This window comes from Haliotis asinina, chromosome 9 (assembly GCF_037392515.1).
Source record: "Haliotis asinina isolate JCU_RB_2024 chromosome 9, JCU_Hal_asi_v2, whole genome shotgun sequence".
Taxonomy (NCBI): Eukaryota; Metazoa; Mollusca; class Gastropoda; order Lepetellida; family Haliotidae; genus Haliotis; species Haliotis asinina.
Genome location: NC_090288.1, coordinates 5,150,951 through 5,166,733, shown reverse-complemented (window position 1 = coordinate 5,166,733; position 15,783 = coordinate 5,150,951). Strand labels below are relative to the sequence as shown.

At 37.2% G+C, this 15,783-nt stretch overlaps 1 protein-coding gene across 1 annotated transcript in view; it reads right to left on the bottom strand.

Moving 5' to 3' along the window:
- Positions 1-15,783, bottom strand: part of LOC137296179 (ribitol-5-phosphate xylosyltransferase 1-like) — a 178,616-nt gene that overhangs the window by 112,510 nt on the left and 50,323 nt on the right. The gene's annotated exons all lie outside the window — the stretch shown is intronic.

The window sequence follows — 15,783 nt, the reverse complement described above, 5'->3', positions numbered from 1 at the left end:
CATTGGTGGACCCATGTCATCGGTTCCAAATTGCAAAGATAGGTGATCATGCTGTTGATCACTGGATTGTCTGTTCCAGGCTCGAATATTTACAGATACTGGAATATTGCTCAGTGAGGCGTAAAACTTATCTCGATCACCTTCAGTGTTATTTTCCAATAAACATTTTAAAATTCTTTTACTGGTTCAGATCAAGGAGGAGAAATTGAAGTTGGAAGACCTTGTCTCTGAATCCAGCGCTCCTGTTGTAAACATGTTCTTTAGTACTTACAGCTGAATCAAGGAACCACACCTCCTCAACCTCAAACTCATATTACTGTCTGTGTGTCAATCTGTGATATACTGCTCCATCACAACAGTGTCCCTGTGCTTGATCCTTCCCAACAAATCAGATCAGTCATACAATATTCTATGGCAAATATCACGAAAATAATTGAACATCCCATCTCAGGTTAAATGAGTGATCCTTTTCATTAGAGGAACACAATATTCGGTCCAATACAGTATCATCTAACATTCTCCTGATATTTCATCAAGTGAAACTACTGTCTGTGGAAGGAAACTTGTATAGAAACCTTGAAGTACAAAGTCACCAGCCAGTCTATCACAACCACAAGTATGACAAGCACACAGAGTTTTATCATACCTATCACAAACACAGGAATATTTATCCTACCTCACTACCATAGAATCAACATACCATTTATCTGTAAAGTATCTACCACTACCACAGGCCTGTGAAGATCCGCGTTAGAACTGATCTTCAGTAATCCAAGAGGTGATTAACGGGAGTGGGTGGTCCGCGTTAGAACTGATCTTCAGTAATCCAAGAGGTGATTAACGGGAGTGGGTGGTCAGACTTGCTGACTAGGTTGACACACTTCTATGGTTCCAAACAGAGCAAGATTGATGATCATGCTGTTGATCACTGGATAATCTGGTTCAGGATCAAATATTTACAGATCGCCCGCATATAGCTGGAATGTTCTGTGTGGTGTAAAACTCAACTCACTCACTATCACGGAAAAACCTTCAAAATGTAATAATTATATCATCTGAATATGCATGCTCATAGTAAGTCAGATACTGGAAAACATGTTGCCAGGCAACCCTGTTTGGTTGATGATGTCATAGGCTGCCAACTATGGTGTTTCAACTTCACTGGTTCGAGGCTCCTGCATATTTCACAGCAACATTTGTGCAAAGCATCAGATGGCAACAGGCAGATGATCATATCTGTACATGCATATGAATAGCGGTCATAAAAAATTCAAATTCTAATTTGGCAACTGCTGTTGGAACTTGATGAAGCCGAGACTCACGGATCAGCATTTAGGATCCAACCCACCAAGCAACAACAAGAAAGGTCATGGCCTCCCTTCATCTACCAGTAACTCTTTCTAACAGTCAAATACTTTCTTTCCAGAATAACTTAAACTTCTCTTTCACAATTGGCTAAAAGCTATGATTCTAATTCATCATCAATGTTCTAACACGTTCAGTAAAGCATCAATTATTTCTGATTCTTCCAAAAACTGAAGTAAGTGTATGGTGTTTACTGGTAGTCATTAGCAATAATCAGCCACCATGGCTACAGAAGGGTGTTGTCAAGTCTCTATGCAAGTATAAGTCTTCAGGCGGAATAGATCTATGACTACTGCAATTTTATCCAAATTACCGTTGTTACAAGTCAATATGGCAGTATATGACTAAACAAGTATAGCTGCATACATGAGTGAGGGAGGCAATTTAACCACAACACTGACATCAGGGAAACCAGAAGCGTGTCTCAAAACAGGTTCATAAGTGTCTTTTAGCTGCATGTAGAAGTTGTTATGACAGCCAAGATATTTTGTGGATTTAACCCACTTTATTCTTTCCCACATAACGTTTTCAGATCATTTCCGATCCCATCACAAGCTGAAGGAACAGATGACAATATAACATCATAATGACAGATCACCAGTAGATGTCAGACAATATTCCATGTTGGTCTGGTTGTGCAAAACATTAAATCCAAATAGGAATAATTATGGATCTGCAATGATCCTGAAAGCATGTGTGGGAAAGAATAACAAAGCTTGCATATGTAAAACATCTGGGTCAAAGGTTAAGAGTCTTACAGGTGTCACCAGCAGATGCCTGACAAACAGACCATTTTACATCTGGGTCTAGTTGTGGAAAACATAATTCCTAAAGTATCCAATAAATCCAAATAGGAATTACGGAGAATATACTGTATTCTGACTCTGTCTGAGATAGCTGCCACTTATAACCACAGATATGCCGAACTGTGAAGACCCAAAAAGCAGTCTGAAGAATGGGTCTGCTTACCTATGGGTTACAGGGGCAAATATAAACAACAAATTACAGTGTTTGCTTGTCACAACAAAGGTCCAGGTTTGTCTGACATTTGGGTAAATTGTGTTTCCCAAATTAACAGAACTGATATATTGTATTGTAAAACTGAACTCAGTCCTCTATCTTCCAAGCTACAATTCATGATTATTGGGGAAAACCAGATTTAAGAAAACATAAATTGTCTTACAAATACGTCAGTCCATTTTGAAGAAACTGACAGATGAGAAGACTGGTAGAGCATGTATGTTGACAGTAAAACAAAGTTGGAAAGTTTTTAATAGTAGCTGTTAAGCACAGTCATCCTAACAACCTTTCCAATTTCTCGGACTGACTCTCTATCAATACAGTGCAATTTGAAATGTTTACATTCAACTTCTTTTCCCTAGCTTTTGGCTCATGCAGACCCGTATAAACAACTTGTATAATATGTGTAGGGCACATAGTCTGAATCGATTGTCAGCCACGGTTTGATGTGATTGTTCCCACTACAAACATCCCAGCACTACGGGGCCTTTTCAAAGGATGTCTCTAAATCTGGTACGTTCAATCAGGTTCTTAATCAAGAAAGCATAACCGACCAGGGTGACAGTTGATCTAAACTCTCATCGGCAAACAGGCGTCCTGCCAAGGGCCTTTGAAAAGAAATCAAGTTTGGGGGAGTAAACGGTCGTTTTCATTAAACGTCCAAATCTTCATGCTAAGAAGAATCAGTGATTACCTCTTCTAATGAGGAATCTTTGGTTATATTTCAGACAACGCCATAACGTGACAACTACACCAACAATTTGTGAAAAGAAATGCACATTTTCACTCATTTTGGGAATGACTGATCTCTGAGAAAGAGCAATGCAAATATTTAATCATGATTGGCACAATCTTTCAGCTGCCAGGGCTGCAAAGACAGGACGAAGCATTCCATGATTGAAAAGGTTGTGGTTCTACTAGAACCCCAAATGCAGAACGCCTCAGTGGCCTTAATCTCCAGAACACAGCTGTCCATTGTAAGTGAGTGTCAGTCACTGAGTGCTGAGTGGCATGGTTATTAATCCACTAAAGAGTGACACTGGTACTGACCGACTTCCTAACTGTTGGGTGCCTTATCTTACAACGATGGCTTACCTCCATGAGTATTGAAAAATCTGAAAAATCCACTGTGAGATGGTCTTAATGGATTGTACAGACCTTTCACTCTTCAGTCAGCATCACAATAAAATGTTCCATGTTCAAAGTTTCCTTAGTTTACTGGGGTTGATTGCTAGGATAAAAGAATTTAATGTTTTAAACAAGGCCCATTGTCTATTGTTGGCTCAAATACTTTAACTAAAAGTTTCACATTCAAGTTTTACTGAAAAAGATCCATTTAAATGGGGTTCAATCATTTTATTATAAACAGTTTCATTTTTTAAACCTGAGTGGACAGGGTTATTTATCTGTTCTGTGGCTTTGATGGTTAAACAAAAGCAGATTTACATCTTAATACCCTTTGTTTGACACCACACATTTAAGACTTACAGTTTGATACAACCGATACTTCAAAATGAAACCGAATTTGTGTACCTTAAAAATGTTATTTTTGTAGGAAACTGTTTTGGCATGTGATTGGTACGTTCAACTTCCCAGCACTGACACCTGATTGGACAAAACACCAGCCACGGGAGGTAATAAAATTATCTGGCAAAGATATAGATACATCAAAGGTACAGTGTCAATTTATCAGAACATATACTATGGCGATATCGAGATTGTGTGAAACTATACTCATTCATTCATATACAGGTCTTCAGTAACAGGAAACTGTATACAATGATAAACCATGATTGAAACATCACAGGTCATTTATATTTTCAGTCAGTCAGTCAAATCCATAAACTGAAACAAAACTGAAACAAAACATATCCCCCTAGAATTCTCTAAACAAACAATAGCTTAGGGCAATGTTAGTTCTTGCTTCTATACAAGTGTACAGCATTGTAAGGGTACTTACGAAAGTATGAGTGTGTTTAGTTTTACAATGCTATTAGCAATACTCCAGCAATATCATGGTGGGAAACACCAGAAATGGGCTTCACATATTGAACTCACGTGGGGAGTCAAACCTGACCTTCAGCATGACAAGCCAATGTCTCAACCACCACACTGTCCAACCCTATTATAGACAGGAACAAAGTTTATTCCAGGCCAGAGGTATGTAGAATAGTATTATTGTACTTTTTTCATTTCCTACAGGTGATGATACTGTATTACACAAAATATACAATGGATGATACAGGCATGGTTTTCTGTCAAAATAGAATAGCTCTAAAAGCTCAAAAACATAACATTTGGCAATAAAGGCAATACATTTTGATTATGTTTCTGTTGATGTTTTTTAAAATGTTACCAAATGTTTTACAAATAATTGCAAAATAATTGAGATACATATTTCTTAAAACAGCAAATGGTTGCTGGCGTTACATACAGATGACTGAAAATCCATGACGCATACACCAGCTGGTGTCACAACTGTAACCCTTCATATGTCAATAGTACACAGTAAAATGACAAATAGTTAAATGGGATCTATCATTATGTAATTTTTCTTGAAATCCTAACAGAAGTGAAGATGGAGTAACATAGTTCAGCTTATTTGTTGTTCCAGAGTACATCAAAAATTGGCTTCACACATTGTTCCTATGTGGGTAATTAAACCTGGGTATTCAGTGTGATGAGTGCATGGTTTGACCACGACACTACCCCACCGCCATCTCATTTAAGACAGAGGAATGACCATCAACAACTTGTTATGATCAAAAAACAAATAGTTGTCCTTAAACTCTGTGAAATTCATTTGTCTTCATTACAAACTTTTATCGTACATGTCTTTAATATTTACATTGACTATTGAACCAAACCCATTATGTTTTCATCTTAATCATTTTCATCAGAAATTTTATGCTTGCTATGGAACTTTGTGCAAGTTTTTATAATGTCTTTGAAAGTAGGATATTGACATTATAATCCATATTGATACAAGCTTCTTCTTTAAATATTTGGGAAAACAGAATATTTTGTCTCATAATACATTTATTTACAGCTGGTTTCAGAAATGACAGTTTTAAAGAATCGTTAAAATCATTGAGTACCTGGCAACATTGATCTACCATATCAAAGATGATCTCTTTGAGGATAAACAGTTTGTGAAACGCCAAAGACATGCATGTGATATCACTTTACATCACTGATATCTCAGACCTACATAGCCCAGTGGTTAAAGTGTTTGTTCATGATGCTGAAGACCCAGGTTCAATATCCCAAATGGGTACAATGTGCGAACACCTGGTGTCCCCACCATGATATTGCTGAAATATAACAAAAGCAGGGTAAATCTAGAATAACTCATTTTAAGACCACATGGTGTCATTAAGACATCTATTTCAGAAGTCATGTAAACTGAAAGTTGTATTTTTAACAACTGCATATTTTATTCATATTCTGGTGATTTACAGAAATAACTGAACTACATGTATACTTAAGTATACAGAGGGGCCACTATCATTGATAAACACTAACAACACTGTTTGGGCAGTGGTTTCCTTAATATCAACCTATAGGGTCAAAGCTACTGCAGAACAGCTGTGCACTAAGTCTCTTCACAGACTGTACAGTCAGGAACATACCCATGGTTAGTAACATATCAAAACCAGTAACATACCCACAGTGTGTAAAATATCAACAGAGTGTAACATACCCACTGTGTGTTACACAACCACAGTGTGTAACAGATCTAAACTGCTTCACATATCAACAATGTGTAATACGTCTACAGTGTGCAACCTATCTACAGTGTGTAAAATACCCTGTGTGTAAAATACCTGCAGTGTGTAACATGCCCGCAGTGAGTAACATACTCACAGTGTGTAACATATCAACAGCCTGTAACATAACCATGGTGTCTTACATATCTAAGGTGTGTAACATATATACTCACAGTGTGTAACATATCAACAGTGTGTAACATACTCAGTGTGTAACATATCAACAGGGTGTAACATACCCAGTGTGTAATATATTTACAGTGTAACATACCCAGTGTGAAGCTTATCTACAGTGTGTAACATAACAACAGGGTATAACATACCCATAGTGCGTAAGATATCTAGTGTGTAACATATCTCCAGTGTGTAACATATCCACAGAGTATAATATATCCACAGTGTAACATACTGATAGTGTGTAACATACCCACAGTGTGTAATATATCAACAGTCTGTAACAGAACTAAGACTGTTACATAACCATAGTCAGTAACATATCTCACAGTTCCTGAACCACATTATTTTGCCTACTGTCTAGCTGTCTCTGCAATGCTGAAACCTTAAATGAAGGAAGTCTAGATTTCTGAGACTCTGGTCTCCCTGGGGATCCTTTTCAATTAAAATGGGTTTGTTTGTTACTATCAAAATTATATTCTTTCAGAGAGTAAGCATTAGTCTATTTGTACATATGCATAACCTGTAACATACCAACAGGCCATAACATAATTCATCCTGAAGTTAAGTTGCTGAGTATTAATCTGCAGCCATCCTCCAAAGCTATCTCCCAGATTAGCAGCCCAAATATGTCCTGATCAAATCTACTATGGTTAACCCAGATTTTTTCCTGGGCAAGGAGTACACCTAATTTCATAAGGTTGAGAGTACCTGTCTCCCCAACAGCCACAAAATGAATTAAAGATGTCAGTGATGAGCAGAAACCCAATGAATGAAGCCAGGGTTGGCACACAACATGACTACCATAGCTCAGAAAAAAGACCGAATCCACAAAATATCATCTATGTATTTCACTGTCTGGAAATATATGACCTTACTTCTTCTTGAAGCTTTTATGTTGAAGGGCTTTTTAAGAGATGAAAAATATTCCGCTGAGTTAACGAATCTTGCTGATCAAGCAATGGCTCTTGCTGTATCTGTGCAGACTTTATATAATGGAGGTAGGGTAAGGAACACTTGTGGTCAATATCATGCACAACACTACATGGCTTGGATCAGAGCAACATGCAATCAAACATGTTAGTCAAAGATAATCTATGTGGTTGAGTGGGACAATGATGGAATGAATTTGTAGATTGGAGTGACTGAGTGAGTGAGTGAGTGACTGATCTCAGTTCATACAAAGGCACAGATGGCTACAATATTACACACACAACTCCCTTATCTTAATGTAACTTAACTCCTAAGGGCACAGCAGAATGTCTTCATGAGTTTACCAATTATCCTAGTGTGATACATTATACAGTTACATAATGAAAAGCAGCTTAGGCAAGCAGAGGTTCTTCTATTACGCCATTGCTTCTCTTCAGATGAGGATTACATGTCTTCCTGGCTCTCACCAGCACCCTGGTATTCTATATTCGGTCCCCAACAACCTACATGGTCATGAGAGGCGACCATTGGCTCTAATGGTCGGGTTCAGTGACAATGCTGATTACTTGTCTGATCTCATTGCTTTCAGTATCACTCACTTGATGCCTGGGTCAGACTCTAATATTTACAGCCTGCAGTAACATTCATGAAAATTGTTCAGTGTGGCATTACACACACAAAAAGAAATTGTTTAAACTGAACCCTGTTCATAAATGTACACTAAAATTCTGGACTTCTGTAAAATATGTTCAAACTGTTTCCAAAATACTGTGACAGAATGAAACTAATCGTCCATGCAATTTTGGAAAAATAGACATACATGCTCCCTAATCACTAGCAACAATAGAAGTGAAGTTACACATCTGATCTACAACAAGGACGTAATTTTCTTGGCAGATAATGCTACATCCCACTTCTTAAAATAAACTCATTCCAACCTTCAGATCAGACTGGTGATGGACTTGGCACATATTGTCGATATTGTTCCAAACCAATCCTGGATCCTAGATAAATCTTCCTGCTTTCAGTGAGATTTGCCTTCTGTCATTGTCATCAGCCTTCGGAAACATCTCCATCTGCTGTGAGTTTGTCAAACACTCATCCACTGCTGGTCTTCCATTATGGGCACCGTAGCAGAGAATAGAGTTACAGAGACAGATGACATTTAAAACTTTTCCAAAGTATTCAATGTGTAAATACTTCTCCAAGTTAAGTACCTTTGTGGTTGGAAACTCATTAAGATGTCTTCAGAAATCAGGCCGAGAGATTTAGTGACATGTCAGAGCTTTGATTTGTTACGAATGCGGGAAAAGCCATTTGAATTTGGTCTTTTAAGCACCTTTTTCTAAAGGTATGTTTCAGATTGATGTAAGTCTGACACAAGCAAGATTGCCAAGGCTCCAAAAAAGTTTTATTTTTGGACTGTACTGACATGATAAGTCATGACAGCAGTAGTAGGCAACAGATGACTGAGCAGGTTTAAGCCATTTTTGAATAGTATTCCAGTTATGTCCAAAACTTTGGTTTATCATGACAGGACATCAGTAAGTAAAGCAAATCTGAGACTAGTCTGTCTCATGGCTTCAGAACTGCAGTATTTCCACTATAGACAAGCCCTCCATGCAATGGTAAAGCCCAAGAAGCAAGTCCACATTTCTCAGGTGCTCACTGTTGAATCTCTGGTCTATCTGGGGATCCTTTTTAGTTTGTGTGGGTTTATTTGCTACAATAAAAATCATATATATTCAGAGACTAAGCCTTAGTCTTGTCTCAGACATTTACCATCCCAAGTGTCAACCGGCCTATGTATGGTGGTGACAACCCTTGAAACACAGCCTTCAAAACAAGGCTCCTGTAAAGTCAAATGGAGACTAATCAGCAAACATTGTAGCACCAAGATACCTTGGCTTCATATGTGCCTTGGTACAACTGCAGATAGGTTTTTCACTCTTTGAGTTAACTTAAAGGCAGAAACTAACATACCGGTACATCATGTAATGTATCTTTTTGCTTTTCATAACTTATCTCCACATAATACAATTTCCACCTTAGGTTTGCAAGTTCATACATTACTAAGCCATTGTCTGGTAACAACATTCATCTGAACACAGAACAAGTGTTTGCCTTTAATATGGCAATGTCCTCTGCCACTAAAGAACAAGCTATTCACAGCTTAGTCACTCACAAGATGCCTGAAATGTAGGCTGTTCACAAAATTGAAGACACTGGGTACAACAGTGCATGAGATATCAGGATGAAAAGAGTTTGAAAAGTGTTCAAAAAATTGTTGTAACCTTGAAAATAAGGTCAGGGTCACCCAAATCAACAGGTGCCTGTGTAATCTCCCAACATTGGCTGTCATCAAATCTGAAAACATTGGGTACAACAGTTCATGAGGTATCACATTAACAAGAATCCAAACGAACGTAGGTAATAACATTGCTATTCAGCGGGGACAATAATGCCAGAAATTCCTCCTTGAAATATTTATATATTAACAGTGCTGGTGTTTGCATTTCAAGAAAACATTCAGAATACTTCAAAACTGAGAAACTAACCCCTCCATAATGCTTCTTCTTCAACACAATTCAAAAATACCTCCCAAAAAGGTATTGTCGTTTAATTTTGAGGTATTAACATTTTTTAACATTTCTTTCCGACATCCCTAGTTGTCCGTTAATCTTCACCTGCATACAAACTGCTTCATCTCGAAGTGTGTTTCATCCATCAGATTGTTCCAAATGGTCCTTTTTTGTGCCCATCAATAGTGCTAATCTGTCTGTGGACTCAATCCATTCAATACTAGATGTCCTTGTTTGGTAACAGTGGGGTCTGTTAGCAATAGACGGTCCAGACAACACCACTCTTGGGAAACTGGGAGCAGTATTGCCTCGTATGATTCTGTATCATAAGTGGAAACTAAAGACTTGGACAGAAATACATTGTATGGGATGGCGTTCACAATATCTGAACAAGTGAATTGCCTCAAAAGTAGTCATAACAGAATGTCTCTCAGGCTAAACTTTTGACGACTGCCATTAAATATTCATGATCTTTTGACTAACAGACATTTCAAATAGGTTTGCTCAAGCTAAAAAAGTTACAAAGAACGAGTCAAGACACTGTGTGCCTGCTCTGATCAATAGCTAATGGTGCACTGGTCTCCAGAAATTAGCAGTTGTGTTCAATAGTTGATAGGGAACAGTCGTCTATAGAAAATGGTTGTAGCCAGTTTGAGACGGGATCTTCAAATACAACTTTCTATGTTTTCTAAATGGTATGATATCAAAGTCAGTTTTATATGTCTATGTACCAGGCAAGCTGTATATGATAGTATCCTATTCATAAAGGTTACCACTTTTCACTGGAATATTAGTGAGTATCCTTAAATACCACTTTTAGCAATTTTCCAGCAATAAGGAGGGACACAGGAAAATGGGCTTCACATATTGCATCCATGTGGGGAATCCAACTGGGGTATCATGTGTGACAAGCGAACAGTTTAACAAATTGGCTACCTTAACACACCTAAATGGTATTCTTTATTAGAAGTTAAGTTGTCACCATATTAAATCACAAAGAGACATGTCATTTGGGCCTGTGGTACTTCATTATCACATACTGGTCACTAAATCACTATCCATCACCTGAATGGTATTTCAGTTATTTCCCAGTGAATATGAATGATGCAGAAGGAAAGTGATGCAGGTGATGATTACCACACTGGTGAAACCCACAAGGACAGGTACGGTGCTGACAAACCCAGATATATAATTAGAACAGATCTGGGATTCAAACTCAGTTACTGCTAGGGCTGCACCGAATACACAATGCAGTGAATATGACGTGAATCACAAATATTGGGTAATGAATACGAATAATAATTCATGAATATCATATTGCAGTTAAGTGATTGACGCACAATATGGAACCCCATGTTGAATGTTAATTTGTCATAGTAATAACCAGTGATCTGACATCAAATTTGGTATACAGTAGACTAATAGTTGTAGTCCACAGAACCATGTGCAGCCATTGCAAACTAACATGACTTGCACTACTGCAAAGCTATTATATATTCCATTCTTGCATGTTTCTTTGTAATAGCATTCAAGTAAAACATGCTCAGATAAACAATTGTAAGTATTAATTCATCTTCGTTTCTGGTGACCACGAATAACAAATTGTATTCATGAAGGGCTATAGTTTGATTCATCAAATATGTGAGTATATCTTAACAGCCCTAGTAACTAATACATATAAATGATGCAAAGTCACAAAGTGTGCGAGTTTTTATTTTCTGCTGCTTTCAGCAATACTCCAGCAAATATCATGGAAGGGGGACACCAGAGATGGGCTTCACACACTGTACGGATGTGGTGAACTGAACCCAAGTCTTTGGCATGAAGAACAGATGCCTTAACCATTAGGCTACCTCACCATCATCACAAAGTGGACTAAGCACCTAACTGAAGGCCTATACTTGACAGTATATCCCTGAAAGACTGCTAGCGTCTTTCCAAGGACAGAAACTCTTCCATATCTGCCTAACTTCAGTCTTTCTCCAGCATGAAGCTGCAACACGAATGCAATAAAACCACCATCCAACCACCATAATATATATGATGTGACAACTCTTGTATCATGATACAACACCAGCATATCAGGTGTATGTATCATTAAGCCCTCATCTGGCTCTCATACAGTCAGGTAGTGCAGGTATTAATGAGGTTGAAGCAGTGTGAGCTCATGAAAACTGGATTTGCTATCCTAATGATGTCGCCTTCTGTGACCAAGAAGTCATTACATCCCTTATTGAAGCAGTTTAGTGTGACAAAATTCTCCTTCCTCTAGTTACTGGGGGTGTTTGATGGGATATCACTCCCACTGACAACGGTATTGAAATCGTTGACAGGTCCTGATGGTGGTTTGATGAAACAAGAACTCCTGTTCTCATACTATTGCACCAATTTACACACACATGAAATCACAAGAAAACACTTCTCCAGCTTATTGGTTTTATTTTGAGTGCAAAGTATGCAATTTTGAGTATATTGCTTTATACCAAACAGCCCCACATGACGAAATGATCAGTTTACACAAGACATTTTATAATTCAGTTCTTGCTGTCAAACGTGAATGTTTCATTCAGTACTAGACTATCACCTAGACTAACATTTAGACCCAGAAATAGAGCTACCTTTTCTCAAATATATCTGGGAATGAAATTTGTAGTTTGAAGTTGTAATATTCACTAATAAATCATGAGTAATAAAACAATAGTAGGTAGGTATTTTTGTTTGTTTATTGACCTCAAACTTTGAAAAGACATTGATCATTTGCTGGCTGGCTGACCTGTATATTTATCATAAGTCATTGTTCATAATGTCACTTTAAACCATGAAAAGACAATATGGTGAAAGCATGCTTTAATGCACTTTCGAAAACATCAAGTATGTCATAAAGGCACGCTGGTAAGAATTTAACTGTGCCTCTTCAATTTTAGATGCGCCATCAGTGGGATGGCACTAATAATTTCGATCCCTGTCAAATACATGAATACAAAATAAAACATATAATCCAAAACTGTTCTCAGACCTTAGGGAATCTAGACAAATGATTGCAGACTATGTTAGCCATATTGATTGACATTTTGCATAAACGTATTAAAAAAGATTAATAAAATACATCAAGGTATACAATGAACACTTTTTACAATCAGATAGTGACACTAAATGAGTAAGCAGTACATATAATTTGATTTGCTGGCATGGCAATTCCAGTGTCATGTGTAGTGTTCCCGTTCTCTGGTAACTACCTGGTTTTTTTTACCGATAAAAATTGAGATCTTGGCACATCTGGATATAGACTTTAGCTCATTGCGCATATGCAGATCAAGACATGCCATGTGATTGGCTGATACAGACAGTTGCACACTGCCACGCCCCGTTATCATTTTTAGCCGTAGCAAGTGGAGATCATTGCTTGCGTAGAGAAAAAAATGGCTTCCAGGACTGAAAAGGAACAGCGGACACTGAGAGGGTTCTTTTCCGGAAAAATTAAGATGCAAAATAAAAGTCAACCATCTAATCCAGTGGTTAAGGGTATGGAAAAATATGTCAATGTTTTTTCCAGTTGTGACATGTCATAACATCCCTGTGTCTTTTCTTTTGTTTTGTCATATTTACATAATCAGAAAATTATCATTAAAAGATATCATAAATAGTATATATAGTTGCCCATTTTCCATTATCAGAAGCTTTCCACTCACTAACATGACACAATAGTGGAAATACCTCAGCTTCATATGAATTACCATGCAAGGCAATTCGCTTGATGGCGGGTATCGTTCGAAATCTGCAATTATCAACTATATGACTGTACCCTTGGCGAGAGTATTTTCACAGAAGAAGCGATTTTATTGGATAAAAATTGGTTTCTAATGACGAGTTTTCGACACAGTCTGCTATTGGGACTGTGACTGGCCGATATCAGGGACGTGACCTAAGGCAGCCAATCATACTACTGTATAACGCAGTCCACGTAAACGAAAACTTTTAGATTTAGACGAACGTTTTGTGTAAAATAATGGCATTTTGAACACATTATGCAAGAAATCGCTATCAATATGTAAATTATGGAACCTACTGGACGTATCATGCTGCATTATGACCTGTGACAAATATACTTCATGCACGTTTTCTTCATTAAACATCATGTCTAAGCGTAAAGACTGAGGTGGCGAAAGCGGAGATGTCACTTGTCAGTGACTAGCCTTACATAACACAATTGCACAAAAGGATGGACTGAGTAATTTTTATGTACATTTGACAAATTTTATGAATGCTGTTGTTGATTTTATTCATCAGTTTATTCAATTTATTTAATGACGTTCTGAACACATTTATTGAATGTAGTTGGACCGCTTGAAATCATTTTCTGATTCAGTGATTGCCTCAGCATGGCATCGAATCAATAATTGTATATTTAATATAGGTCTAATGAACATATTCTCAAACAACAAGCAACACACAGAACACCCTGCAACACATTCATTGACAGTATTTCGTTATAAAAACTGATTACTTTCTCTTCAGATAAAAACTGGTTCAGCCAGAATTTTCAGACTTTGTTGGCATAAGCCACCGGCAATTTTCAAAACCACCGGGAGCACTGTATGTGTATATGATGATGACAGCAATGGGAGAAATTATACCACAGTTCATATACTGTATGTATAATGCACTTCCTTCTTCAGAGATAGGTTTTGGGGAAGTGTGCACAATACACACTCAAATATTGTAGACATTAATATATGAAGGTGTTGTGAGCTATTCTGATCAACTAATCTCAATTATGTGCCTAATAATTGAATATTCAATAGGAAGGAATACAATATAGAAGAGTAAGATAAGGCAGACTTTAAAAAATTCACTGGTATATGTTGTGAAAAAAGCTTGTTTTCAAGCTCCTTTGATGCTGTGGTGACAAGATAAGTCTCATTGGGAAATCTGCTGGTGCTCGTGATCATGGTGTAGAATTGTCATCCAGCATCTCACTTCAAACTAAGATCTGTTTTCACAAAGGCATACACATTTTTTTTTAAATACTGAAAAATTCAAATGAAACAGATATGAGATGGTGTTTGGTGCAGTCAAACTTGAATATACTTGTTGAAAGACTAGTAAGCCCACACACGAAAACAAAATTCTCTTTAAGACGCCTTAACGTCTTTAATGTGCAAGTCTCCTCTGGAAATACCTCCTTCATCCGACTAAGAACAGTTTTGCTTGTTAGTATTCACACTTTAATTGGAAACAAAATAAAAGAAAGTAGAAAAGTGTTTGCATTACATGCAAACCAGAAACAAGTCCATTACAAGTTCTCTTTCCCCACAGCAAAGTCCCTTTTTCTTTCAGAGAAATGTGGTGCTCAGCCTGGGACTACGTGAGAAAGTAGCCTCATTATTTCTAACACTTTTAAGCAAACTGATCGAATACATACAAAAAATATTGAAATCTCCACAGGACTGCTCAACACAAATGAGGAGTCAATATTTTCTATTAACTGCATAAAATAACTCTCATCCATAGAAACAGGCAGAATCCATTCACCTTTCACCATATTACCTTAGAAAGCTTTTTTGCACATCATTGTAGAATGTTCAGTATATAAAAGGAATAGATGCAAGTAGTACAAATGTTACAAACACTGATAATATTGACTAATGTCTCTGCTGTTCCAGTAAGCCAGTTATATATGTAACAGCTTCTCACAAAATGAATACATCCAAAGATAAAATAATTAATTCAGCATGAAGTATATGAATATTTTTTGTTTAATTATTAGTTTAGCTTAATGGACCATAGCTATCTGATGATATAGGATCAATACTAGTTTCCCGTGTAATTCATTATTCAAACAATGCAATCATAAATTAACATTATTCGTCACAATCCTTCACCATAGGGCTGCTTGATATAACTGCTTAAAATATATTCTGTACATTTGTGAAAATTTA